General features: G+C 39.1%; 3 long non-coding RNA genes across 3 annotated transcripts; 2 read left to right on the top strand and 1 right to left on the bottom strand.

The window, feature by feature from the left end:
* Positions 1-5,893: 5,893 nt before the first annotated feature.
* Positions 5,894-8,501, bottom strand: LOC149115796 (uncharacterized). The gene is made up of 2 exons (XR_016206134.1): positions 8,293-8,501; positions 5,894-6,381 (listed from the first exon to the last, which is right to left on the bottom strand). It is a non-coding gene; the product is annotated as an uncharacterized LOC149115796 (long non-coding RNA).
* A 2,316-nt stretch (positions 8,502-10,817) lies between these two features.
* LOC149115795 (uncharacterized) lies at positions 10,818-22,285 on the top strand. Its single transcript, XR_016205815.1, has 2 exons — positions 10,818-11,070; positions 22,066-22,285. It is a non-coding gene; the product is annotated as an uncharacterized LOC149115795 (long non-coding RNA).
* Positions 22,286-24,601: 2,316 nt separating this feature from the next.
* On the top strand, positions 24,602-25,436 carry LOC149115794 (uncharacterized). The gene is made up of 2 exons (XR_016205814.1): positions 24,602-24,729; positions 24,791-25,436. It is a non-coding gene; the product is annotated as an uncharacterized LOC149115794 (long non-coding RNA).
* Positions 25,437-25,658: the final 222 nt, after the last annotated feature.

Raw genomic sequence — 25,658 nt, 5'->3', positions numbered from 1 at the left:
CGTAGTGCCTGCTTGTTGCGAGAGGTGAAAAATGATACTTTGTAATAGTTGGCGTAGGTTCGTTCGCGTTTAAATTTATTTTCTTTGCATTCCTTTAACGTTATGACATCTACTACCGCTCAAGGATTCGCGTTACCCTTTTTTTACACATCCTTGACTAGTTTAATTTTATGCGTTTGACGCTTTTATGTTCATCTCATTTAGTTCAAGTAATTGGCAATCATCGTTCAACTATTTGGAAATACGTAAAAGTTTGAGACCAAATAGCTTAAATATTTGTCAGTGTCCCGGACCTGTTTCTGGATGTTCCACTGCAATGACTGCCTCTAAAGTTAAGCAGGGTATCAACTTGAAGTTGGTAAAAGTTAAAAAAAAAAAAAAAAAAAACATTCATCGACGAAGAGCTAAAGCTTGAAAAGTGAGCTTCATAAGCTCGCTACATCGGTTTAGTCGTCAACCTTGTCAATAGACCCGTTACTGTTATCGTGTACACAGACTGAGAACGTCGTTTAAAATCAGTTTGAAGCCAAGCCGTTAAAGCTGCAAAACTTCCGTCGAACACACCCACACGTAGCCTCAGTTCCAGAAAACTTAGAACCACACTTTTTCAAATTGGGTTTTCCGTTTCGGCAGTCGTCGGATATGTCTCTTTCAAAAGCCGGACTTTCATTTTGAATTAATAAGTGCATTATCACCAAACTGTTTCAAAACTGCTCCAGGCGCTTCGGAAGAGCCCCAAAAAGAAGCGCTTCGGAAGAGCCCCAAAGAGAGGCGAATTCTTGGGCAGTTACATGCATCCCACATATATGTATACCTGTATTGTGAAAATGGTATAAAAGGAAGCTTAGCCATGAAAATTTCAACATTGGAATCTGAGCTGACCGAAAAGAGAGAGCATCAAATGGCGTTGAAGGGGATTTTTGTAGTAAGTAACTTTAGAGAAACTTAAAACTTTGATACTGCTATTAAGATGTTTTCCCCAAGAGAGTAGTTTGAAATTCTTTCTGCAATGTCCTTTGGCCTTAGCTTTAAACATTAATTCCAACGCAAAGAGAAACTTTATGTGCATTAAATGCCCTAGGCTTTTCATGAAATGTTCTCACTAAAAAAAGTTGTTAAACTCCTTTTCACTATATTTCTGTAACTGGATTCTGATATGCCTACGTTGAAAACAGCTGCTCGTACGTTTATCGTGTTTAATATGTTAGCAGAATCTGTTTTGGTGACTTAGAAGCGTTTATTTGTCTTGTTAATCTTTACCTATAGATTGCTGTCGCGTGCTTGCTGGCTCGCATGGAAGTTGTATCAAGTCTACATTGCCTGAGCTCGGTTTGGAAACTGAGTCAGAGATCATGCGGTGGAGGCAATCTTATGAAGATTAACAATACCACTAACTGTCCTACAGTTGCTGGCAGCAAGCAATGTGGAGTAACAGTTACTGGACAGCTACCCAAGATACCAGCACACGTAAGTTATTGAAGAAAAGAGCCATTTTTTTTTAACTCAGTCGACTTCATAAGATTGGAAGTGAAGTTTCTCGTCATGATAGTCGTACAAACGCCATTGATTCCTATTATAATTAGGGAAATTTGTTGTTCACACCAATCAAACACGTTGCAGGTCTAATTTCAATAATAAATAAGTAAAGTTACAGATTTTTGCTGATGGCCGGAGTGAAATAAGCCAATCACCAACAGTAGTCTCTCAGTCGACATAATACAGTCAACCCCCGATAGCTCGAACCTGTAATTAAGGGAAATTGAACAAGGTTCAAGTTGAAGGTAGTTTGAGTTATCTGGAGTTGGGAACAAATGACCAGAATGAGGGGAAAACGGTATTTATTGTGCTTGTATTCATACAGTCTACATTTTATCGAAATTTAATTGTAGAGACGTCGATCGAGTACATTTACATCAGTACATTTCTAACTTACCTTATAAATCAGAACGTACTAGTTACGTAGTGGAAAAAAAGTGAAAAGCAAAGCAGCAGGAGAAGTCAAGGTACTGAGAACTGTGCAGGGTTAAAGGGAAACTGAAAATTGCTTCGAGTTAGCGGAAGGTTCGAGTTATAGATGGCTCGAGTTACCGAGGTTAAAATTGTAGTAAATGGTTCAGTTGAGCGAGTGTGCGAGTCATCGGGAGTCGCCTGTATACGATATTTACATCATGACGTGGAAGACATAAACTTTCTAGTGCTTACTGCAGTGGCGCATCAGCTCTCGTTTTATTTCGTTTCTAAAAGGATTTAAGATTGAAGAGCCGGACAAGAAGAACAAGCCCGGGTTGTACTGTATTCAGTTCACTGATAAACACGATTCTAATAAGAAATACGCACTAAAGGCCATCAATGGGGTTAGCCTTGCTTTTGAGGTGAGTTCAAAAGAAATCTAAAACACAATGGGATGCGACTGCAGAGAATCATGGTAGTTGCATTTATCATCTTGGCCTGGATACTTGTTTGGATGAAACAACTGCCATGATTCCGTACGATGTCTCATAGCGAGAATTGGCCATTAAAAATAAAATAGTGTGATTAGATGAATTTACGCCGCTCTGGGTACCAATGGACTACAGCAAAACTAAACTGCTTTAAAATGCCAAATCATTTATTATGATTATCATCATCATCGTCATCGTCATCACTTTTATAATGAAGTATATATACCACACCCAACATTCGGCCTATAAGTGGCTAAGATAATGTTTCATTTAAGGTCATTCCACTAAAATAGAACCTGTACTGAGACTTTTGTGAAACTTTGCCTATTGACTGTTTATATTATAGGAACTTAAATTTTGAAATAAAAATGAGGGGTCCCCATTTTCGTTTAGGAGCAACAGCACCTTGTTTATACCCATATAAATCCTTATAATACCATCATGATTGTAGTCACGATTCCTTGCTAAATTCATCTTTCCGACGATTGCTTTTTGTTCTACACTGAGAATTGGTCCATATTTATTTTACACAGAGAAATTTATTACTCAATTCAAAACAACAGAGAAAAAATGATAGGTCACCATACCAGTTTGCGAGAAAATGACGGTTTACCGCTATGGCGAGGTCCAGCTGTAAAGAAAAAGTCGCCATGTTTTAATGCGCGCGCTCTAATCACGCTTGAAATTATGCGCAGTAGGGATGCGCAATGCAATACTGGTGAATGACCTTAAGTATGATTTCAGACAGAGTTACCAATAAATCTAACCATAAACAATCGTGGAAGTATCTAGACGAAGCCAAGCTTGTTTACGATTTTACCATTTAGATGACAAAGTTCTCGGGGGAAAAATAATTTCTGAAAAGTTTTGGAAACTGATAGAGAAGTGTTCATTCTCAAGAAAAGGCAAATAAAACTCGCACGCCGCGCAAATGTTGCTATTTGACACCTTGTTATTGGATAGCTAAGTTGCCCGTTCCAAAGAGAACGTGCTGATAACCAATCAGATTCGAAGTATTTTGATATGATTATGACTAAGGCCCCGATCGGCCTTTGAGAACACAACAATCATTGACGGCAGAAACACTTGTGTGTGTACCATTTAACGGTCAGGGTTAATCACATGACTGTCGTGAGTTTTGTTTTCCGTAAACAGTTTCTCCGGATTAGTGTGCACGTTAGACCTATAAACCGTTGAAATAAAGCTGCGTTTTCAAATTTCTCCGGGATAGCGTGGGCTGGGCCCGATATGGAAAGTGCTCAAGCGTCGTTCTGCGGTAGCTCCAGTAGTCTGTTTAATTTTGCCACAGTGCATTAGCCGGAAATTATGAATGAATGTCGCGCACAGTCGAGTTTTTTTTTTTTTTTTTTTGTTTAGTTAAATTAACTCTGTAATTTACTGACAGTTAGTGTTCTTCTTGATTGTAAATTATGTTTATATTGATTTGTCATTCTCTTTCAATTACATTCACAGGAAGGGGCCTGTCACGGTAATATAGGCCGAGTAATAACGTGGCCAAGTGTCTAACAGGCCACTGCCATGGAGGACTATCTCTGATTAGCGTTAACAATATGAAGGTTAGGAAATGTCTCTTCCGAAAAATACCTGTGTAAGTTTTGTTACCAAACAACACTTAGCCGGCATGGTATTTAATTCATTGTATTTAACTTGTTTGTCATGTAAGTAACTAGAAGTAATTTGCAAAGTAAACATAACAGATGAATAAAATTTTCAAACTACCATATTTGTTAGCCCGTGTAGCTTGGCGGTTCAAGGAAGTTTTTAAGCAATTTGGCTCCTCGTAGCTTCGCAGGCTTTGGCGCTCGTTATCACGGCCTCGCCGCTTTCTTAACGCGCTCAAATTGCTTAAAAACCGCCAAGCTACGCAGGCTACCATTTGTTTAATAATATGTTTTGACGGAGTAATATTTTCGTTAAAATGTTATTGAATTTAAATCTAGCTGCGATAACTGGCTTTACCTATGTAGTCACATGAACTAGACCAGCACGGAATTAATTGTTTTAATAAAGTACAGAGAATTATACGGGTTTTTTACGCTGTAGTCGTATATCTCTCCTGTGTTTTTTCCCCCCTTCCTGTTATCGATATCCTTAAATCTGTTGAAATATTTATGATAATGTATGCGTTACAATAGAAGCTGATTGGTTGATTCTCTTTAATGCACGCTTCAAGTTCCCGCCATGTTGTTGTTGTTTGACTAGGTTTTTGATCCTACATGACGATGTACACGAGTAATGTGTTCAGTTTAGATTAAAAGTCCTGGATAGTTGTGGCTCGGTTGGTTTATTTTAACAAAATCAGCATAACACAAAAAACAAAATTTGCTATTAGACTACCTTGCCCTATAAGAAATTGATGTACTCGTCTCGTTTACTCTTGTATAATTTACAGTTATTCACCGAATTGAGGTGAATTGGGGAGACGATTTACCTTGCTGCGAAGACACAGTTTGTTACCGTGACATTTAGTTTGACCTAGGCTGTGAATTGATAGATTACTGTTCGTTATCAATAAGAGTCCGTGATGTTTCTTTCATTTGTTTCGCGTTTTCCATGGCTCCCGGGGGGAGGTACTCCCAGAAAAGTTGGGTGGGGTTGTGCGGCCCACTTCCCATAACCCTTACCCTATTTTTGACCAAAATCTGCGATTTTTCCTACCCTATTTATGACCTGGCCAAAAATTCGATACCCTATTTATGACAGTTGCAGCTCGCGTAGTTGCCTTAAAACTGAAGTTATGAAGGACTTTTGTTGTCGTTCTTATCGGATAGCAATGAAAAAGTAGCTTCTGCTAAGAAATATACCCAATTAATGACTAGAGTGCTAAAACCATACCGTATTTATAACCAAAATTGCCAAAATCGATACCCTATTTATGACTAAAACGGCTGTAAACCCCTAACCTTTGGGGCCGCACATACCTATATAGCCCATATAAGGGAGTATTCCCCCCGGGCCATGCCTCTTAAAGAAAAGTCAGCACGGTAACTTCCGCTGTGACTTACTGAGTACCTGTCTGCCCGTAATTAACTGTGTAGCTCTATAGTTTTCGTACAATGATATCGTCCACCAAAATCATTCCATAAAGTTAAGTCAGTTTGGGATTCCAATAGCAAGAACATAAACGTGTCTTCCCGACCGCCGGTGAATTGTTTCCACCTTTTAAGACTTTTAAAGTGGAGCGAAGAAGGTGCACTTAGCGGGATGCTTCAACGAGTTTCAACGTCATCATCCAATCCTATTAACCATTATAGAATCGGATATATTCCTCCGTCGCTTGTTGACCGTCGAGACACTCACAAAACAGGAAAAGGAAACGTGATAATTGAGAGATATTCCGTTAAGTGCTGTGTGTTTTCTTTATACGCTAAGTCTTGATAATTTATGAGTGTAAGGTCAGGCTTGTTTATTTGCCCTTGTTTTATCTACTAAGCAGGGGTAGTCTTCCGTTGGGGTCACACGAAACGCTCCTCGCGGAGGAAGTGTTACGAGACGACAGGAGACTATAGAATAAAGCGACTTGAAACGGAGTTGTATTAACAGGCTAGATCTAGTTTTAAAAGAGATCCAGCTAGAGATGGTTCAGGTTCTGTTAGCACTTAACATCTCTTATAAGTCTTATTATGCATCACTGACTTAAAATAATGCTTATTTTTATTATTTATGTTCCTGCGGTCATGTATTATTAGAATCAGTGATCTTTATTCAAGATCAAAACATGTACAGGGCGTTTCGTTATCTTTGGAGACCTCACTTTTGAGCCATCGATCTTCCGCACAAGAGCACTGTGATTAAATCTCAAAAAAAATGGATCTGTGAGTTTCACGGCTCATTTTCCACGTCTAAAAGAAAATCCATGGCGCTTGAGCTGGGCATCGATAAAATTGGAAGCACAGTCTTCGTGAAACACGCCGGAACACTGAAAACAGTAAAATTAAAAGTTGCATTACCTCTTTGAGTAATCTTTACTCGATGCAGGTTATTATCTTGTAACCGCAGTTTGCCCGCATGTATACCTTTTAGCTTAAGAAGCTCTTTGCGGTTAGCCTTTTTGATCTGACCCTTTGCGGTTAGTCTCTTTGATCTGAGCAGCGGTTAATCGTCAAACTGATAAATAGCTGGGCGTTATAGTTAAAGTGTACAAAGATCGGGCACATTGTTTAAAATCAGTTTGAAGCTAAAAAATAATAACTGTTGCTGGCAAAATATAACGACTTCCAAAGACCTTTATAATTACGTATCCATAGAACGTGGAATGTAAAGTGTAAATATAAAAAAGAAGTAGTGGCCCATCCAGAGTATAACTATTCGTACGCTTTTAGCAGTTCAGTCCAATTGGGATTTCAGTGGAACATTTTGTACGATTCTGTGGAAGGAGTAAACCCCTGATAAAATCACTCGGACCAAGGGAGGAAACCAACAACAAACTCAACCCAAATCAATTATGACGCTTTGTAAAGTACTCCAACCCACGAGGCACAGCTGGTAGCTCGAGCCCTCTCACTACTGCACTCCTGACGGTGGAATAAAACTTAATTTATGGCGTGTAACGAGCCAACTGTTTTGAGTGTACTATTTGCAAAAAGCTCTTTAAGAATGGCTGACTGTTAGGATCCAGAACCGCCGGTCAACGACCCATTTGGCAAATCGCTCATATTTTGCCCAAAGATACCCTTAGGTGAGCTAATTCTAAAAATCATATTTCAAGGTTCCAGCGAATTTTTATTTTTCAGAAATTCGCGAAAATTTGAAAGCGCGGTCAAAGTGCGGTTTTTCGTGTAATAAAATGACCGAAATAAGGTGCGAGGACGAAGCGCTGGTAAAGTCTTAAAATAAATTCAATTGACTTCAAACTTCACACAAATGTGGAACAACCACTCTAATTTATTCCTCGTTTTAAACTAATCTCAGAGATGTTGATATAGTGGTTTTCCGAACAATTTTAAAAACACCTATGAAGCGTGTGAAAAATAACGGAAAAATATAGATCATGTTTAACAGCTTAAAAATGCATCTGGTACCTCACTTTCCGATTATTTTACTTTACAGCCTAGAAATATCATTATTAAACATATATCATGCCAAGTTTCATGCTCGAACTCGCAGTATTTCCCTTTGAGAAAAATGAAAATCTATGTCAATGTGTTGGGCGCAAATAACACAATAATTATACACGAACAAGAGACAAATCAGTTTCAACGGCGAAAGTAAAAGGCCATCATTCATTAAAATCCCGTCAATTCACTGCTATCAGTAGAAACATAATGTCCACTACATAGAAACTGTTTTTAGACGTTTTCGAAACATTGCGCGTTAACTTTGTTTAATTTCCTGTCCGCCGTCATGTCTAGTCTGTCATCCCGTGTATTTCCTTAATGTAAACAACGCTGTGAATGGTTTTCACGACAAACGCAAGAGATTTCCTGTAACCTTAATGTTTTCGGTTCACCAAAACGCTTTAAGTTCGTTAAGACACAATAATGGGGCAACTTGGAATGCTGTTTAGCATTAAGGACGTTAAAGGACTGTAAATTAATCGAGTTGAAATATCTTGAAGCAAATCAAAATCGCGCCCTTATTCTAATTTGGCAAACAGCCGACCTCCGTTCAAGCTCAAGAAGTCGAGAGGTTAATTCGGCAATGTATTACCGGTACAACAACAAAATCAAACCGCGGTCATCAAAAGTGTAAGTTTAAAAGTGTATTGGCAAGTCCCAAATAAATTTCGCCTATATAAAATGGAAACAAGAAGTGAAACGCTCTGACCCGAAACAAATAAACAAAATATTAATACGACTAATTTAATCCGAAAATGGTACAGAAAACATACCTAAAAGCCGTTGATTCCCCTCAATACCACTCCACATTGCCTTAAAGAGCCCAAGCTTTCTGCTGTAAGAATCAGGGGCCCCAGGAATCTGTTTTTATCATATCGGCAACCATGCTGCGTGGCTGATATTCGAGACTCAGTAAAAGTTGTCACACAACCGTACGAGCAGCCCAGTCACGCTTTCACTGCTCTTGCGCAAATGTTCAACATTTCGCAATTTACATAAACCGATTACAAGTTTAAAGTAGTGACAGTAGATTGAAATGCGCTTCTTAAAGCTGACCTATCCAGGAGCAATTATTTCTTGTTCTTGAATGGCTCTTAGTTGTAGCTACAGTCGGGAAGGGGGGGGGGGGGGAGGGGGTACTCCTGGAAATTTCGGATATCTGTATGCCGTGGAAGATTAAGTGGTCTCCAGCTCTTAACGCCAACACTGACACACCAGATGATTCTCGAAGTATCACAGGGATCACTAAGCTAAATAATTTTGAGTTTAGCTCCGCTGAGTCAATTACCTGTTGGCGCGCATATTGCATTGACCGTGGACAGGTGGAAAAACAGTTAAACCGGAAAAGCCTGGTGTACATTGTAATTTAGCGTTGTCCAACACGCAATCGGTCAGGTTGTAATGCTAATCGTATTTGACAGAATCTCAAGTTTTCTTTCGACACATACTGGGGTGACATACTCCTAGATGGGCGTGGCCGGGAGCCATGAGTCAAGTCAGTCAACTCGCAAAGCTTAACAGAAGAGTGATAGTGAACCACTGGTGGAAGGACTGCAGATTGTCCCTACGCTTTACCCTGATAGGCCTCTGTTTTATTCTAATGAACGGATGCTGTGACAATGATGCCATTTAGCTTTATGAACATGCTAATGGTCAAGGGTTTCTTTTGCAGTATAAAAAAATCATAAATAAGTAGTTCTTTGTGAAAAACTATTTTCAGGAAAGTAAGCTGTTTGGGAGATCTATGTTTTCAGATCTTCTAGAGTGATTAGTTTGTTAAGGCACTGTTGCGCTGCGTCTACGCGCAGTGTCGGAAACAAAATGCATTAGATCATCTAATTTTAAGCCGATAAAGGTAAATTAATCGTTGCAGCGAATTTGGAAAGGGTGACTCAAATCAAAAGGGTGATTCAAACCTCGTTCCTAGAGTCTCTCATCTTACCGCCCGACTGGAGTACGCTCCAGGGTGCGGTAAGATGAAAGACCCTGGGAACGAGGTTGAGACGATTCGGCCATGAGTTTTTCCTCTAAAGGTCTTTCTCCTCTACTCCCTCTCCCTCTCTACAAAAATTTAACGATCCTCCCCGCCCCGAAAAACTAGCACCTGAAAAAGACGAATATTATAAGGATCCTGGGCTCTGCGCATTTCCCGCGCCACCATTTCGGCGTCAAGCTTTCGGCCTGTCGTTTGACCAGTGCGGAATTTTACCATAAGATACGAGTGCTGCTTGTCACTGACTGCCCTGAGAGCCCAACCCTCTTTTGAAACAACAAGGGCTTCTTGGTGACCTATTGTGGCTTTGAGTAACGCGCCAACGCTTGCTCCAAGCAGGGTTTGTAGCACATTTTGGCTAAGTCCATAAGGGAATGTCTCTCCAGTGACTGAGTATATTTCTCCAGAGACAAGTGCCTCTCTAAAGTGGACAGACTATGAAAGACACGAATGCAGCTGCCTTGAAGACATCAATACACCCCTGCCATGCATGGTTACTATCCATGGAAGCATCACCAGACGCTTTCTCGCTCACACCTGTTGATAATGGCACCGATGCTGGAGTCGCAGTGTTCGTGCCTTTTTAGAAAATGACCTGAAGTCTCCTTTAGAGAACGATGTTTCCAGCAGAAATAAAGAAAGAGCGATGTCTGACTAAATTACAAAAGAAACCCTTGACAATTAGCATGTTCGTAAAGCTACATGGCATCATTGTCACAGCATCAGTTCATTAGAATAAAACAGAGGCCTATCTGGGTAAAGCGTAGGGACAATCTGCAGTCCTTCCACCAGTGGTTCACTATCACTCTTCTGTTAAGCTTTGCGAGTTGACTGACTTGACTCATGGCTCCCGGTCATGCCCATCTAGGAGTATGTCACCCCAGTATGTGTCGAAAGAAAACTTGAGATTCTGTCAAATACGATTAGCATTACAACCTGACCGATTGCGTGTTGGACAACGCTAAATTACAATGTACACCAGGCTTTTCCGGTTTAACTGTTTTTCCACCTGTCCACGGTCAATGCAATATGCGCGCCAACAGGTAATTGACTCAGCGGAGCTAAACTCAAAATTATTTAGCTTAGTGATCCCTGTGATACTTCGAGAATCATCTGGTGTGTCAGTGTTGGCGTTAAGAGCTGGAGACCACTTAATCTTCCACGGCATACAGATATCCGAAATTTCCAGGAGTACCCCCTTCCCCACCCCCCCTTTCCCGACTGTAGCTACAACTAAGAGCCATTCAAGAACAAGAAATAATTGCTCCTGGATAGGTCAGCTTTAAGAAGCGCATTTCAATCTACTGTCACTACTTTAAACTTGTAATCGGTTTATGTAAATTGCGAAATGTTGAACATTTGCGCAAGAGCAGTGAAAGCGTGACTGGGCTGCTCGTACGGTTGTGTGACAACTTTTACTGAGTCTCGAATATCAGCCACGCAGCATGGTTGCCGATATGATAAAAACAGATTCCTGGGGCCCCTGATTCTTACAGCAGAAAGCTTGGGCTCTTTAAGGCAATGTGGAGTGGTATTGAGGGGAATCGACGGCTTTTAGGTATGTTTTCTGTACCATTTTCGGATTAAATTAGTCGTATTAATATTTTGTTTATTTGTTTCGGGTCAGAGCGTTTCACTTCTTGTTTCCATTTTATATAGGCGAAATTTATTTGGGACTTGCCAATACACTTTTAAACTTACACTTTTGTGACCTCGGTATGATTCTGTTGTTGTACCGGTAATACATTGCCGAATTAACCTCTCGACTTCTTGAGCTTGAACGGAGGTCGGCTGTTTGCCAAATTAGAATAAGGGCGCGATTTTGATTTGCTTCAAGATATTTCAACTCGATTAATTTACAGTCCTTTAACGTCCTTAATGCTAAACAGCATTCCAAGTTGCCCCATTATTGTGTCTTAACGAACTTAAAGCGTTTTGGTGAGCCGAAAACATTAAGGTTACAGGAAATCTCTTGCGTTTGTCGTGAAAACCATTCACAGTGTTGTTTACATTAAGGAAATACACGCGATGACAGACTAGACATGACGGCGGACAGGAAATTAAACAAAGTTAACGCGCAATGTTTCGAAAACGTCTAAAAACAGTTTCTATGTAGTGGACATTATGTTTCTACTGATAGCAGTGAATTGACGGGATTTTAATGAATGATGGCCTTTTACTTTCGCCGTTGAAACTGATTTGTCTCTTGTTCGTGTATAATTATTGTGTTATTTGCGCCCAACACATTGACATAGATTTTCATTTTTCTCAAAGGGAAATACTGCGAGTTCGAGCATGAAACTTGGCATGATATATGTTTAATAATGATATTTCTAGGCTGTAAAGTAAAATAATCGGAAAGTGAGGTACCAGATGCATTTTTAAGCTGTTAAACATGATCTATATTTTTCCGTTATTTTTCACACGCTTCATAGGTGTGTTTAAAATTGTTCGGAAAGCCACTATATCAACATCTCTGAGATTAGTTTAAAACGAGGAATAAATTAGAGTGGTTGTTCCACATTTGTGTGAAGTTTGAAGTCAACTGAATTTATTTTAAGACTTTACCAGCGTTTCGGCCTCGCACCTTATTTCGGTCATTTTATTACACGAAAAACCGCACTTTGACCGCGCTTTCAAATTTTCGCGAATTTCTGAAAAATAAAAATTCGCTGGAACCTTGAAATATGATTTTTAGAATTAGCTCACCTAAGGGTATCTTTGGGCAAAATATGAGCGATTTGCCAAATGGGTCGTTGACCGGCGGTTCTGGATCCTAACAGTCAGCCATTCTTAAGAATCTTGGTAGAGAATATATGACTGATCGGTTTACTGACACAAAAGTAGAATCACGAACATGAGGAGACGAAGGGAGGGGGCGGACCGGATGAATTCATGCAGGCCGTAAGCGAATCCCCTAAAACTTCCACTCTTGTTTCTATTACACGGGAAGTGTTGATTTTATGATTGAGTAAGTTTGATAATCACTTAGCTAGGGTGTTGTGTTAAAGCAACATAATTCGACATAACACAAATTAGATAAGTTTGTGTGTTCAGGTTTAGTTGATAAAAACTTGGCTGGGAAATCAACTACCACAAACTCTCAGTTTTGGATCAAAAACGTCAATATACGGGCAAGTGTCAAACCGTGTCTAGCCTTGACAATGTAAAAAATAGGAAATGTTTCTTTCGAGAAATATATATCTGTATAAGTTTTGTTATCCAACAACAGTTAGGTATTTAAATCATTGTATTTGTTCTTTAAATTAACAGGAAGTAGTTTGTTAAGTAAATATAACAACGATGGTAAAAAAAAACTTTCAAAATACCATTTCTCTGTTTGTTCAATGATTTGTTTTGACTGAGTGATATTTTTGTTGAAATGTTAGTGAAATCGAACATTAAACATTTTTCAGGTAAACAGATAACTGGCTTTACCTATGTCGTCACAACAACTAAACCGGCAGAGACTGAATTGTTTTGTGTTTTGATAATTAAAGTAGGAAACCTCTCTTTTAAGAATGGTGCTCGTGGCATAAGATGCGTGAGGTTTTGTTTTTCCAATGTTACAGATGCTGATTAAAGTGCTGAAAAGATAAGTGATGTGGGTTTTGATTTTACTGAGGCTGGCTATCGTAAGAAACGGAAATTTCCTGTTCTGAACTTAACAATTCTAGTTCCACTCTATAAGTTTCTATCTGAGACGAAAACTGTACAGTTTGAATTTCAAGCACGAGAAGATAAAACTGTAAGCCTTTCAGTATGAGGGGTTTTTGTTAAATTTAACCTCCTTTAATTCAAATGCCTGGCCCGAACGCGGGACAAGGTTTCACAAAATGTGAAAGAAGTGGTCACGGATACACTTTATTAGGGAATTTTTTTAAATTTTTTTTTCGTTTTTTTTTTTTTTATCAGGGCGTCACTACACAAGACGAAGAAGAATTCGTTTATTTAATACAGTATTTCGCCTACGTTTCTGGCTTCTTCGTTTGTTCAATCCCGTGCCAAGTATTTCTTCCATGTATTGCATCCTGTCTAGCCAACCGTCTAACTGAACACAGTCGAGTTGGTTCAGAATCACGTACTATTTGTATTTTCTGCACAGGAACTTTCGGAAGTGGTAAAAAGATGAATTCCTCGGCTGTTTTATAAAGTGCATGAAACAAAACATCTTTATCGTGCGAACAGTATAAATAAGATGCCTCTAGGAGAGAAAATTAAATTAACCCACAACGATTGATCTGGATTGACAAGGTGAGAAAATAGGCGGCTATATGGAGTACAGAGGGATTCTTCTAGTAAGTTAAATTGTGAGTTGTTAACTCTATAAGAAGTTGAACAGTTGATATCTCAAAGTTTTATTTAAGTCATCTAATATATGGCTGGTGTTTGTAGCCGATCTAATGTGCACTCTGAGTAGCTAACTATGGGCAGCGGGCCGATTACAGGCCTCCAAAGACAGAGCAAAACGTCAAATAGTAAACAACTTACTAACCTGAAGCGTTTTGAGGTAGTGTTTTATAGTATTGACGTCAACACTTCCTGCTCTTGTACAAAACAATATTTGACTGTCAAATAAGCATATCGTGTAAGTTTCTGTTTTCTTCTGTGCAATGAAGCTAAGTTTTGACAGTTAACTCTTATTTTCAGTGCTTTTTACAGGCTTTATTTGGAAATAACCTTATTTTTTACCACACCCAGTGGACAAATCATCTCATGTCACGTGACAGACCTTAAAATGTTACGATTTTTTTGGCTGATAACATCACGACACTATTGGTCTTTGATGAGCCCAAGTTTCGGGAATTCTACTTAAAAACCTTGCAAAGTAGAAATTTTGGCGCGAAGTCAGTCGGTACAAAAGTAAACTTTTGAGAAAAATGCACTTTAAGTTTCTTACACGAGGTATTAAGCATTTAACGAGCCACAAATAGCGGGGGGGAGGGTGCAGATTGGATCTCGGGGGAGGGGATGCAATGGTTGTTCTATTTTGTAAAAAAGTTACCACAGTTGTGGGAAATATTCCTATTCATAAGGGAAATGAATGAGCCTGTGATGGCAATTTGAGGCAAAGCTTTTCATAAATAATTATACCAATCGAGTTGTGCATGTCTTAAAAGCTTTTTTCCTTCATATAAGTTAAAATAAGCTATATTTTTGGTCACGTTCTTATAGTAAACAGTCGTTGCTATGGCCGTTGCTACGTGAAAAAACTTATACCACTGTGTACTTTCCTTAAATTTTACACTCATCTGGAAGGGAATTCGGCAAGATCGTTTCAAAGTGTTTTTGACAAGTCCTCAAGGGTCTTAAATCTTTTATTTCCAAGAAATTGAATTTTTCATGAACATCACCATATTTTAGGGTACCATACCCCCTTAAGTGGACATTTTGAGTGTTTGTAGGGTCTTTGGGTTTGCACTAGTCTATCACAGAACAAATGGCAAATGGCAAATGCCATGCCAAATTTACCATATATTATTTTAAGTAAAACAAAGCTCTCTCTTGTGATTTATGACTATCACGTGATTGCTACACTGCCCCCCACTGAGTTATTGCGTCGGCAGCCGTTCGTCTCGGGAGACGATGGTGTAGCGCTATGTCGATGCGGAGCATCGTCTCGTGTGGCTGTAGAGTCCCACTCTGGAGTGGCAGTCTCTGTTCCAAATAACGCAGACGAAGGAGGATGGTGCTACAATTGAGGCAGCCCTGGTCTTCCTTCTGGTTCTCTTCAAGGCCTGCTGGTCATTTCTGGTATTCTCAGCCCTCCCGACTCCTGAAGATACTGCATGTCGTCAGACCACTCTGAGTTATTGCGTAATGAATATAAAATTCCTCAATATTTCATAAAATGAAGGAAAATTCAGCCCTTTGTCTAGGAATATCATTGCTGGAGACGCTTAATGACCTTGTGAGGTAAATAAGGCACCCAATATGACCTGATTTACCATTGCAGGCTCATTCATTTCCCTGATGAAAAGGAACATTTCCTACAACTACGGAAGCTTTTTACAAAATAGATGAAAAAAATAGGGTCAGGTTTACAGGTACGGTTAGGGTAAGGGTTACGTCACTTAGGGTCAGGCTTCAGGTTATGGTTAGCTTTTAGGGTTAGGCTTAGGGTTAGGGCTAGGACGAGGGCTAGGGCTAGGGGTAGGGCGAGGGCTAGGGCTAGGGCTAGGGTTACCTTAGGGTCAGCATATCAGTTGAGAAATAGAAATATATATTTGTTTTAAAGGAAAAGTAATAGGAGTTGACGTTTGTTTTTTTTCGGTAAGTAGCAATAAAAAATGTTTGCTTTAGTTAAGAACTAGCAGCTAGAAGTTATTCACGTCATTTAAGGTAGTCAAACATAGGATTTTACACTTTGAGAACGAAACAGTACTATTTGTTTATAAATACGTTAGAAAAACTACAGGCATAAGATGCTGGGTGCTTGAACGCGATAACAAGTCTTCATTTCACTAATAAAGTGATATATATATGATCATTTAGCCTAAAAAGCTGCACCCGTAATAGTTTGACATTGTTAAGCAACACCCATAGAGTTACCGCTCCATTGCCTGGTTAGGTCACTAGTTATTATTTCAAAACTTTGTACCCTGTTTGAGCGGAAAAAGCAACTGATAGTGAGTAAGACTAGTAATTTCCTTTTCTTTACAAAGGCGTTTTTATAGCGTGTTTTAAATTTTGCCTATTTTGCATTAAATCCGTGCAATGTTAGGAAATAGGTCACGTGACAATATTAAAGTATTCATAAAATCTTTTAAAAACGGGTTAGTTAATGTTGTATCATATTATCAGCATTTCCTTTCCCTAAGCAACACGTCGACAGCAAATTGGCGTAAAAGTTCTCTTGCAAAACTAGCTTATTTACAAAAATGTGTTTTGTGACGTCACGACCACAAAACGTGTCATCCGACACTGAAGATCACTTTTATACCCTTGATATGATAAAATATAAGTTATTCCTTCCAAAACACCTAGCACAGTAGTTTTCTTTTTTGATAAAATGGGCGTTTCGAAACATTTATGTTCTCTGCTGGGGTGTGTTGGAAGAGCCTCAAACACCAGTGTCTGTACGTTTGTGCAAAATTATCTGCCAGAAAGATGGTTCAGAATAAGAATTTCACTCTGGAGCTGATTTTGGGTCACTGGTTAAGCACAATGAACTATAGAAACTCACATTTAAACATCGACAAGGTGAACCAAATGAGGCAGAAAAATTGATGATCCGGATTTCCAAGTCCAGTCCACATTCTCAAGTCTTAGATTTACTATAGTCCAGTAGCGTTAATTCTAATCATCAACCCGGCTACCTTGGTTTAAAATTTGTTCGTTATTTTGTCTTTTACTTGTTTTCTTCATGGGCAGAAAACCCTTCTTCGCCTATTTTCAACTTTGAGAAACCTACAGAATTTCCAAGTTCAGAATTTTGCTACGTCGAAAATCACCTCGCCAACGAGTTCGTGTAGGTCGCTATTTTGCATTGTTTGTGATAATTATCTCAATCCTGGGGAAAGCTTTTAGACAGAGCAATTCAAGGGGTCACTGTTTTCCTCAAATATGCTATAGTCTTGACTTTGCTTCTTCTGGTTCCTGGCTAACAGCAGCCTTTATTGTCACATACACCTTGCAATGCATTATGGGTAACTATACTGTTGTGACACGGAATGCACCTTCCCGCCAAATCAAGACATTCACACTTTCATAGGCCCGGTACCTACTACTTGTCATGTAATTCGCCAAAATACCTTTCTTGTCCCCTTGAAGTGACCTGCTTTTAGACCTGCTCTGTTTTGGCCTGACACAGTCGCGAACCAAGTTTCCATGTGTTAGCGCTTAACAACACTCTTGGAATCGCGAACTGCCGCAAACATTCAGTTCTTCGAATGCTGCATGTCAAGTTACCGATCGCCAGACTTAAATGATGTCCTTTGACCACCAAAACAGCTATTTGGAAGACATTCTGTCACATACACGTTAATAAGCTTTCGATAAGTAGCATAATCGAACTTCTCCAATCGATATATCGACATTGAGGCTACTACGTCATGTGTGTCTATTTCTCAGACCCAGTCTGCTCAGGTGAGACCGGGGGGGAACGCGGCTCATCGTCGTAAAGTCAGTAAAGGTAAAGCAATGGTTCCAAGCAAAGGTCCACTTAAAGACTAGAGTGCTAAAACCATACCGTATTTATAACCAAAATGGCCAAAATCGATACCCCGGCTATCTATGAGTAAACCTAACCATTGGGGCCGCACATACCTATATAGCCCATATAAGGGAGTACATTACTATTTTTTTTTTTTCCTTTTGCTATTCGGCTTCGTCTACAGGTCATTCTGATACCGGTCTTTACCCGCTCCAAAGTCTTGCGACTTTCTACACCTCCTATTTAATTTTTTCAATTATTTTTTCGATTATGGATATCGAACGCAAACGTAGCAAGCTCCGGAAAGCAATACTTTCAGTGAAGAAAGGGCTTCAGTCAGTGGGTTTATACACCAAGAAAAGTGAGCGAAGTAAAAGAAGAGAGGGATCTGGGGTAAAGGCCATCTCTCAAGGGTCCTCACGTTTTTCTTCGTCCGCTTCCTAGCTTCACGCAAGGTTTCTTCACAAGAGCAACAAAACTGATTTACAGGCATCAGCAGTATCAACATATGCGCAATGAAAAGTGTTGTGATGTGTTTATTTTGTGGAAAATTGTTGAGGTATAAAAGTATTATTTTAAGTGTAGATGAACGAATCATGGCGCTAAGAATACGTGTTGCGGTGACGGTGTTTCGTTGACTTTTCTTGCGGTGATGCGGTGGTCGTTAATTTTTTTTGCGGTGTTGCGTGTTCAGAAGCCGCCCCCCCCCCCCCCCCCGCCATGTCCCCGTCAGTCATGTACTTGTCAAACTGAACGCCCATCCCTGCGACTATACACAGAACAGTCACAAAATAAAAAAAAATAATAAAACATTAAGCTTGTTTTTGGTTGTATCGAGTTCACCACACATTGATGCGTGCTGAGGAGAATTCTCAATTTTATTAAAATTTTGCTGACCTCTTTATTTCTAACACCTCTGAGGCCCTTTACCCTCAATCCATGAGTTTAGAAGTAAATTTCGCTTCTCTTTCAATCTAAAACTCAATTTACTTTTGTTCAGAACCTACACCAAGATCATAACTAACTCCCAGACTAGTTACTTTCTTTTCTATAAACAATCTTTTGCATAAGAGTCTCTTGAAAAGGAAATTTTTGCATAGATATGATTATGAAATCTTTTGTTTTGGGCGACTCGAGTCACCTATTTTACGCGCAACAAAGATGATTGATTTAGTTAGTTTTAGTGAATTAGATTTTCTGACGTAAATATGAGTGCATGCGCAACTTATGCCAATTTAAATTGAAAAAACGTCGTAAGCCTGACGAATGATACTCAATAAATTCTATGCTGTCGAGGCATGAAATCTACTTTGCAAAACAAACGACCAAGGAAAAAAAATTAGGCTAAATTAAACTTTCCAAGATGCGCAAACCTTGACTGACTCAGAAAATATAATCATTTTCTTTGTCAATATCGGGCGTAAGTGTTTCGACTTCCCCGCCAACGTACATGTCATTTTCATGAATGAACAACGAAGTTTCCGCTGCGCCTGTTTTTAAATTTTGCTGTCACAAAGATGTGCGTTATAGTTTACTCGTCATTCATGTTCTGTGTAGCTACATTGTTTTCATTATAGCTTTCTTTTAATTTTTTCACTTTTCTGTCGGAGGTTCAATTTTTTTTTAGAAATTTCTTCGTTCAAAGTGATTGTTTTTAAACAATTAATTGTTTTCCTACTTGAGATCATTAGGGTCAAGTTAAAGCGGAACCGCTAGCTGTCATGACGACTATTTACGAATGCATCAAATTAACTACTTCCTAATCTAGAATGAATTGAATCACATACAATGTTTAACCTCTCTTTTCCGCTGATACTGTAATTAATATGTCAGTATATAAATAATTTAATACCGTAGCATAAGAATTACCACTAATAGCCATTACAAGTCAAGTTATGTGGATTGTAATGCATATTTTGTATATTTGATCAGCAAAGAAAAGTCAAGACAAAAAATGTATTAATAGTTTTCAGTGGTAGAGCAGTGTCGGATTTGGGGGGTTAAATAGCAGGCTACTTCCCTTCTTTTCAACTCCACATCCCCGGGAAGAAGCCGATTACGCAAAGTTAAGCGTCAAGTACAAGTGATATAGGCTTATGGATTTGGAGTCGCTATGTATAATAAACAGAGGTATCTTAGCGCTCTAAATACTTCCCTTTTCAGCAAACAGGTGTTGAACTAGCTCCAAGTTTAGTCGACAGAAGACGACAAGATCGAAAATTAAAACAATAATTTGTGAACGACATAAGCTTTCTTGACTGCGGATGTCATGCTCTTAGAGAGAATACTGTTTATATAAAAGTCGCGACAGGAGAGAACCAACCAAAAAGAGTTCCTTTAGCTAAAAAGTATACATGCAGGCAACCTGTGGTCACTAGATAATAACCTGTATTGAGTAGAATGCTTATACACTTAATTAACTTCTATTTTCATGTTTATTCAGTGGTCCCCGGTGTTTTCTGATGACCACAAACGGGAAGACGACCCCCGCCGCTCAATAAATAAAGGAAGCCCAAATAAACAAGCCTGATCTCTCACTCGTATTTTATCAAGACTTATTGTTATTGTATAAGGAAAACATATAGCACTTAACGAAATAAGCACAGAGGAAGTTTCCGTGCGGTACAAATAAAAATGATTTCACTTAAATACTTAAAAAACTCTCAACCATGAACATTTATCTATCAATGCACAGCGGCCTAGGTCAAACTGAATGTCACGGCAACAAGCTGTGTCATAAAAACGAAACGAGGTAGGACTGCTTCCGCTCTTAAGCTGGTCTTACTTTTTGCCTGCAAAAAACTGCAAAAGAACAATAGCACAAAACTTTCAGCAGCTACCAGAGATGTTTCTCAGACTTCAAGCCGAGACATTTTTTTTCGAATGTTTCTGAGAACAAGGCGAAACCGGTTGAAAGCATACATGTATAAGACATATTAAAACATTTTCTGCTCGCGTGGGATAAGCTCTTCATGACGTCAGTACGGTGTTCTTTTAGTTGGGCTGTTTTCGCCAACAAGCTCTTCAAAATCATGATCATCGGCAATAGTGTAAGGTGCTTTTATTTGCTGCCAGGGTTTTCACCTCTCCTATCCACGTCACATACATGTAGCAGGCCAATTTTTAAGCAGTGTCGTAGTGCCTGCTTGTTGCGAGAGGTGAAAAATGATACTTTGTAACAGTTGGCGTAGGTTCGTTCGCGTTTAAATTTATTTTCTTTGCATTCCTTTAACGTTATGACATCTACTACCGCTCAAGGATTCGCGTTACCTTTTTTTTTACACATCCTTGACTAGTTTAATTTTATGCGTTTGACGCTTTTATTTTCATCTCATTTAGTTCAAGTAATTGGCAATCATCGTTCAACTATTTGGAAATACGTAAAAGTTTGAGACCAAATAGCTTAAATATTTGTCAGTGTCCCGGACCTGTTTCTGGATGTTCCACTTCAATGACTGCCTCTAAAGTTAAGCAGGGTATCAACTTGAAGTTGGTAAAAGTTAAAAAAAAAAAAAAAAACATTGATCGACGAAGAGCTAAAGCTTGAAAAGTGAGCTTCATAAGCTCGCTACATCGGTTTAGTCGTCAACCTTGTCAATAGACCCGTTACTGTTATCGTGTACACAGACTGAGAACGTCGTTTAAAATCAGTTTGAAGCCAAGCCGTTAAAGCTGCAAAACTTCCGTCGAACACACCCACACGTAGCCTCAGTTCCAGAAAACTTAGAACCACACTTTTTCAAATTGGGTTTTCCGTTTCGGCAGTCGTCGGATATGTCTCTTTCAAAAGCAGGACTTTCATTTTGAATGAATAAGTGCATTATCACCAAACTGTTTCAAAACTGCTCCAGGCGCTTCGGAAGAGCCCCAAAAAGAAGCGCTTCGAAAGAGCCCCAAAGAGAGGCGAATTCTTGGGCAGTTACATGTATCCCACATATATGTATACCTGTATTGTGAAAATGGTATAAAAGGAAGCTTAGCCATGAAAATTTCAACATTGGAATCTGAGCTGACCGAAAAGAGAGAGCATCAAATGGCGTTGAAGGGGATTTTTGTAGTAAGTAACTTTAGAGAAACTTAAAACTTTGATACTGCTATTAAGATGTTTTCCCTAAGAGAATAGTTTGAAATTCTTTCTGCAATGTCCTTTGGCCTTAGCTTTAAACCTTAATTCCAACGCAAAGAGAAACTTTATGTGCATTAAATGCCCTAGGCTTTTCATGAAATGTTCTCACTAAAAAAAGTTGTTAAACTCCTTTTCACTATATTTCTGTAACTGGATTCTGATATGCCTACGTTGAAAACAGCTGCTCGTACGTTTATCGTGTTTAATATGTTAGCAGAATCTGTTTTGGTGACTTAGAAGCGTTTATTTGTCTTGTTAATCTTTACCTATAGATTGCTGTCGCGTGCTTGCTGGCTCGCATGGAAGTTGTATCAAGTCTACATTGCCTGAGCTCGGTTTGGAAACTGAGTCAGAGATCATGCGGTGGAGGCAATCTTATGAAGATTAACAATACCACTAACTGTCCTACAGTTGCTGGCAGCAAGCAATGTGGAGTAACAGTTACTGGCACAGCTACCCAAGATACCAGCACACGTAAGTTATTGAAGAAAAGAGCCATTTTTTTTTAAACTCAGTCGACTTCATAAGATTCGAGGTGAAGTTTATCGTCATGATAGTCGTACAAACGCCATTGATTCCTATTATAATTAGAGAAATTTGTTGTCCACACCAATCAAACACGTTGCAGGTCTAATTTCAACAATAAATAAGTAAAGTTACAGATTTTTGCTGATGGCCGGAGTGAAATAAGCCAATCACCAACAGTAGACTCTCAGTCGACATAATACAGTCAACCCCCGATAGCTCGAACCTGTAATTAAGGGAAATTGAACAAGGTTCAAGTTGAAGGTAGTTTGAGTTATTTGGAGTAGGGAACAAATGACCACAATGAGGGGAAAACGGTATTTATTGTGCTTGTATTCATACAGTCTACATTTTATCGAAATTTAATTGTAGAGACGTCGATCGAGTACATTTACATCAGTACATTTCTAACTTACCTTATAAATCAGAACGTACTAGTTACGTAGTGGAAAAAAAGAGAAAAGCAAAGCAGCAGGAGAAGTCAAGGTACTAAGAACTGTGCAGGGTTGAAGGGAAACTGAAAATTGCTTCGAGTTAGCGGAAGGTTCGAGTTGTAGATGGCTCGAGTTACCGAGGTTAAAATTGTAGTAAATGGTTCAGTTGAGCGAGTGTGCGAGTCATCGGGAGTCGCCTGTATACGATATTTACATCATGACGTGGAAGACATAAACTTTCTAGTGCTTACTGCAGTGACGCATCAGCTCTCGTTTTATTTCGTTTCTTAAAGGATTTAAGATTGAAGAGCCGGACAAGAAGAACAAGCCCGGGTTGTACTGTATTCAGTTCACTGATATACACGATTCTAATAAGAAATACGCACTAAAGGCCATCAATGGGGTTAGTCTTGCTTTTGAGGTGAGTTCAAAAGAAATCTAAAACACAATGGGATGCGAATGCAGAGAATCATGGTAGTTGCATTTATCATCTTGGCCTGGATACTTGTTTGGATGAAACAACTGCCATGATTCCGTACGATGTCTCATCGCGAGAATTGGCCTTTAAAAATAAAATACTGTGATTAGATGCATTTACGCCGCTCTGGGTACAAATGGACTACAGCAAAACTAAACTGCTTTAAAATGCCAAATCATTTATTATGATTATCATCATCATCGTCATCGTCATCACTTTTATAATGAAGTATATATACCACACCCAACATTCGACCTATAAGTGGCTAAGATAGTGTTTCATTTAAGGTCATTCCACTAAAGTAGAACCTGCACTGAGACTTTTGTGAAACTTTGCCTATTGACTGTTTATATTATAGGAACTTAAATTTTGAAATAAAAATGAGGGGTCCCCATGTTCGTTTAGGTGCAACAGCACCTTGTTTATACCCATAAAAATCCTTATAATAGAAACATGATTGGAGTCACGATTGCTTGCTAAATTCACCTTTTTTGACGATTGCTTTTTGTTCTACACTGAGAATTGGTCCATATTTATTTTACACAGAGAAATTTATTACTCAATTCAAAACAACACAGAAAAAAATGATAGGTCACCATACCAGTTTGCGAGAAAATGACGATTTACCAGTATGGCGAGGTCCAGCTGAAAAGAAAAAGCCGCCATTTTTTAATGCGCGCGCTCTAATCACGCTTGAAATTATGCGCAGTAGGGATGCGCAATGCAATACTGGGGAATGACCTTAAGTGTGATTTAAGACAGGGTTACCAATAAATCTAACCATTAACAATCGTGGAAGTGTTTAGACGAAGCCAAGCTTGTTTACGATTTTACCATTTAGATGACAAAATTCTCGAGGGAAAAATAATTTCTGAAAAGTTTTGGAAACTGATAGCGAAGTGTTCATTCTCAAGAAAAAGCAAATAAAGCTTGCACGCCGCGCAAATGTTGCTATTTGACACCTTGTTATTGGATAGCTAAGTTGCCCATTACAAAGAGAGCGTGCTGATAACCAATCAGATTCGAAGTATTTTGATATAATTATGACTAAGGCCCCGATCGACCTTTGAGAATACAACAATCATTGGCGGCAGAAACGCTTGTGTGTGTACCATTTAACGGTCAGGGTTAATCACATGACTATCGTGGGTTTTGTTTTCCGTAAGCAATTTTTCCGGATTAGTGTGCACCGTAGACCTGTAAACCGTTGAAATAAAGCTGCGTTTTCAAATTTCTCCGGGGTAGTGTGGGCTGGACCTAATATGGAAAGTGCGCAAGGTTCGTTCTGCTGTAGCTCCAGTAGTCTGTTTAATTTTGCCACAGTGCATTAGCCGGAAATTATGAATGAATGTCGCGCACAGTCCATTTTTTTTGTATAGTTAATTAACTCTGTGATTTACTGACAGTTAGTGTTCTTCTTGATTGTAAATTATGTATATATTGATTTGTCACTCTCTTTCAATTGCATTCACAGGAAGGGGCTTGTCACGGTAATATAGGTAGTGATTCTCTGTTTGAAGAGCTGGCTACGACCAGTTACCCAACAAGATATACATACAGGCCGAGTAATTACGTGGCCAAGTGTCTAACAGGCCACTGCCATGGAGGACTATCTCTGATTAGCGTTAACGATATGATGGATAGGAAATGTCTCTTCCGAAAAATACCTGTGTAAGTTTTGTTACAAACAACACTTAGCCGGCATGGTATTTAATTCATTCCATTTAACTTCTTTGTCATTTAAGTAACTAGAAGTGGTAAACAAAGCAAAGTAAACATAACAGATAAATAAAAATTTTCAAACTACCATTTGTTAGCCTGTGTAGCTTGGCGGTTGAAGGAAGTTTTTAAGCAATTTCGCTCCTCGCGGCTTCGCCGGCTTTGGCGCTCGTTATCACGGCCTCGCCGCTTTCTGCGAAACGCGCTCAAATTGCTTAAAAACCGCCAAGCTACGCAGGCTACCATTTGTTTAATAATATGTTTTGACGGAGTAATATTTTCGTTAAAATGTTATTGAATTTAAATCTAACTGCGATAACTGGCTTTATCTATGTAGTCACATGAACTAGACCAGCACAGAATTAATTGTTTTAATAAAGTACAGAGAATTATACGGGGTTTTTACGCTGTAGTCCTAAATCTCTCCTGTGTTTCCCCCCTTCCTGTTATCGATATCCTTAAATCAACCAAAAAAAAAAAAAAGAAATTTGCTACTAGACTACCTTGCCGTATAAGAAATTGATGTACTCGTCTCGTTTACTCTCGTATAATTAACAATTATTCACCAAATTCACCGAATTGAGGTGACTTGGGGAGACGATTTACCTTGCTGCGCAGACACAATTTCGTTCCGTGACATTTAGTTTGACCTAGGCTGTAAGAGTCTAAGACATCTAGTTTGACCTGTCAATAAGAGTCCGTGATGGTT

Source organism: Orbicella faveolata, unplaced genomic scaffold (assembly GCF_042242905.1).
Source record: "Orbicella faveolata isolate gen_17 unplaced genomic scaffold, um_ofav_v1 contig_13, whole genome shotgun sequence".
Taxonomy (NCBI): Eukaryota; Metazoa; Cnidaria; class Anthozoa; order Scleractinia; family Merulinidae; genus Orbicella; species Orbicella faveolata.
This window is presented reverse-complemented; position numbering and strand designations above follow the sequence as displayed.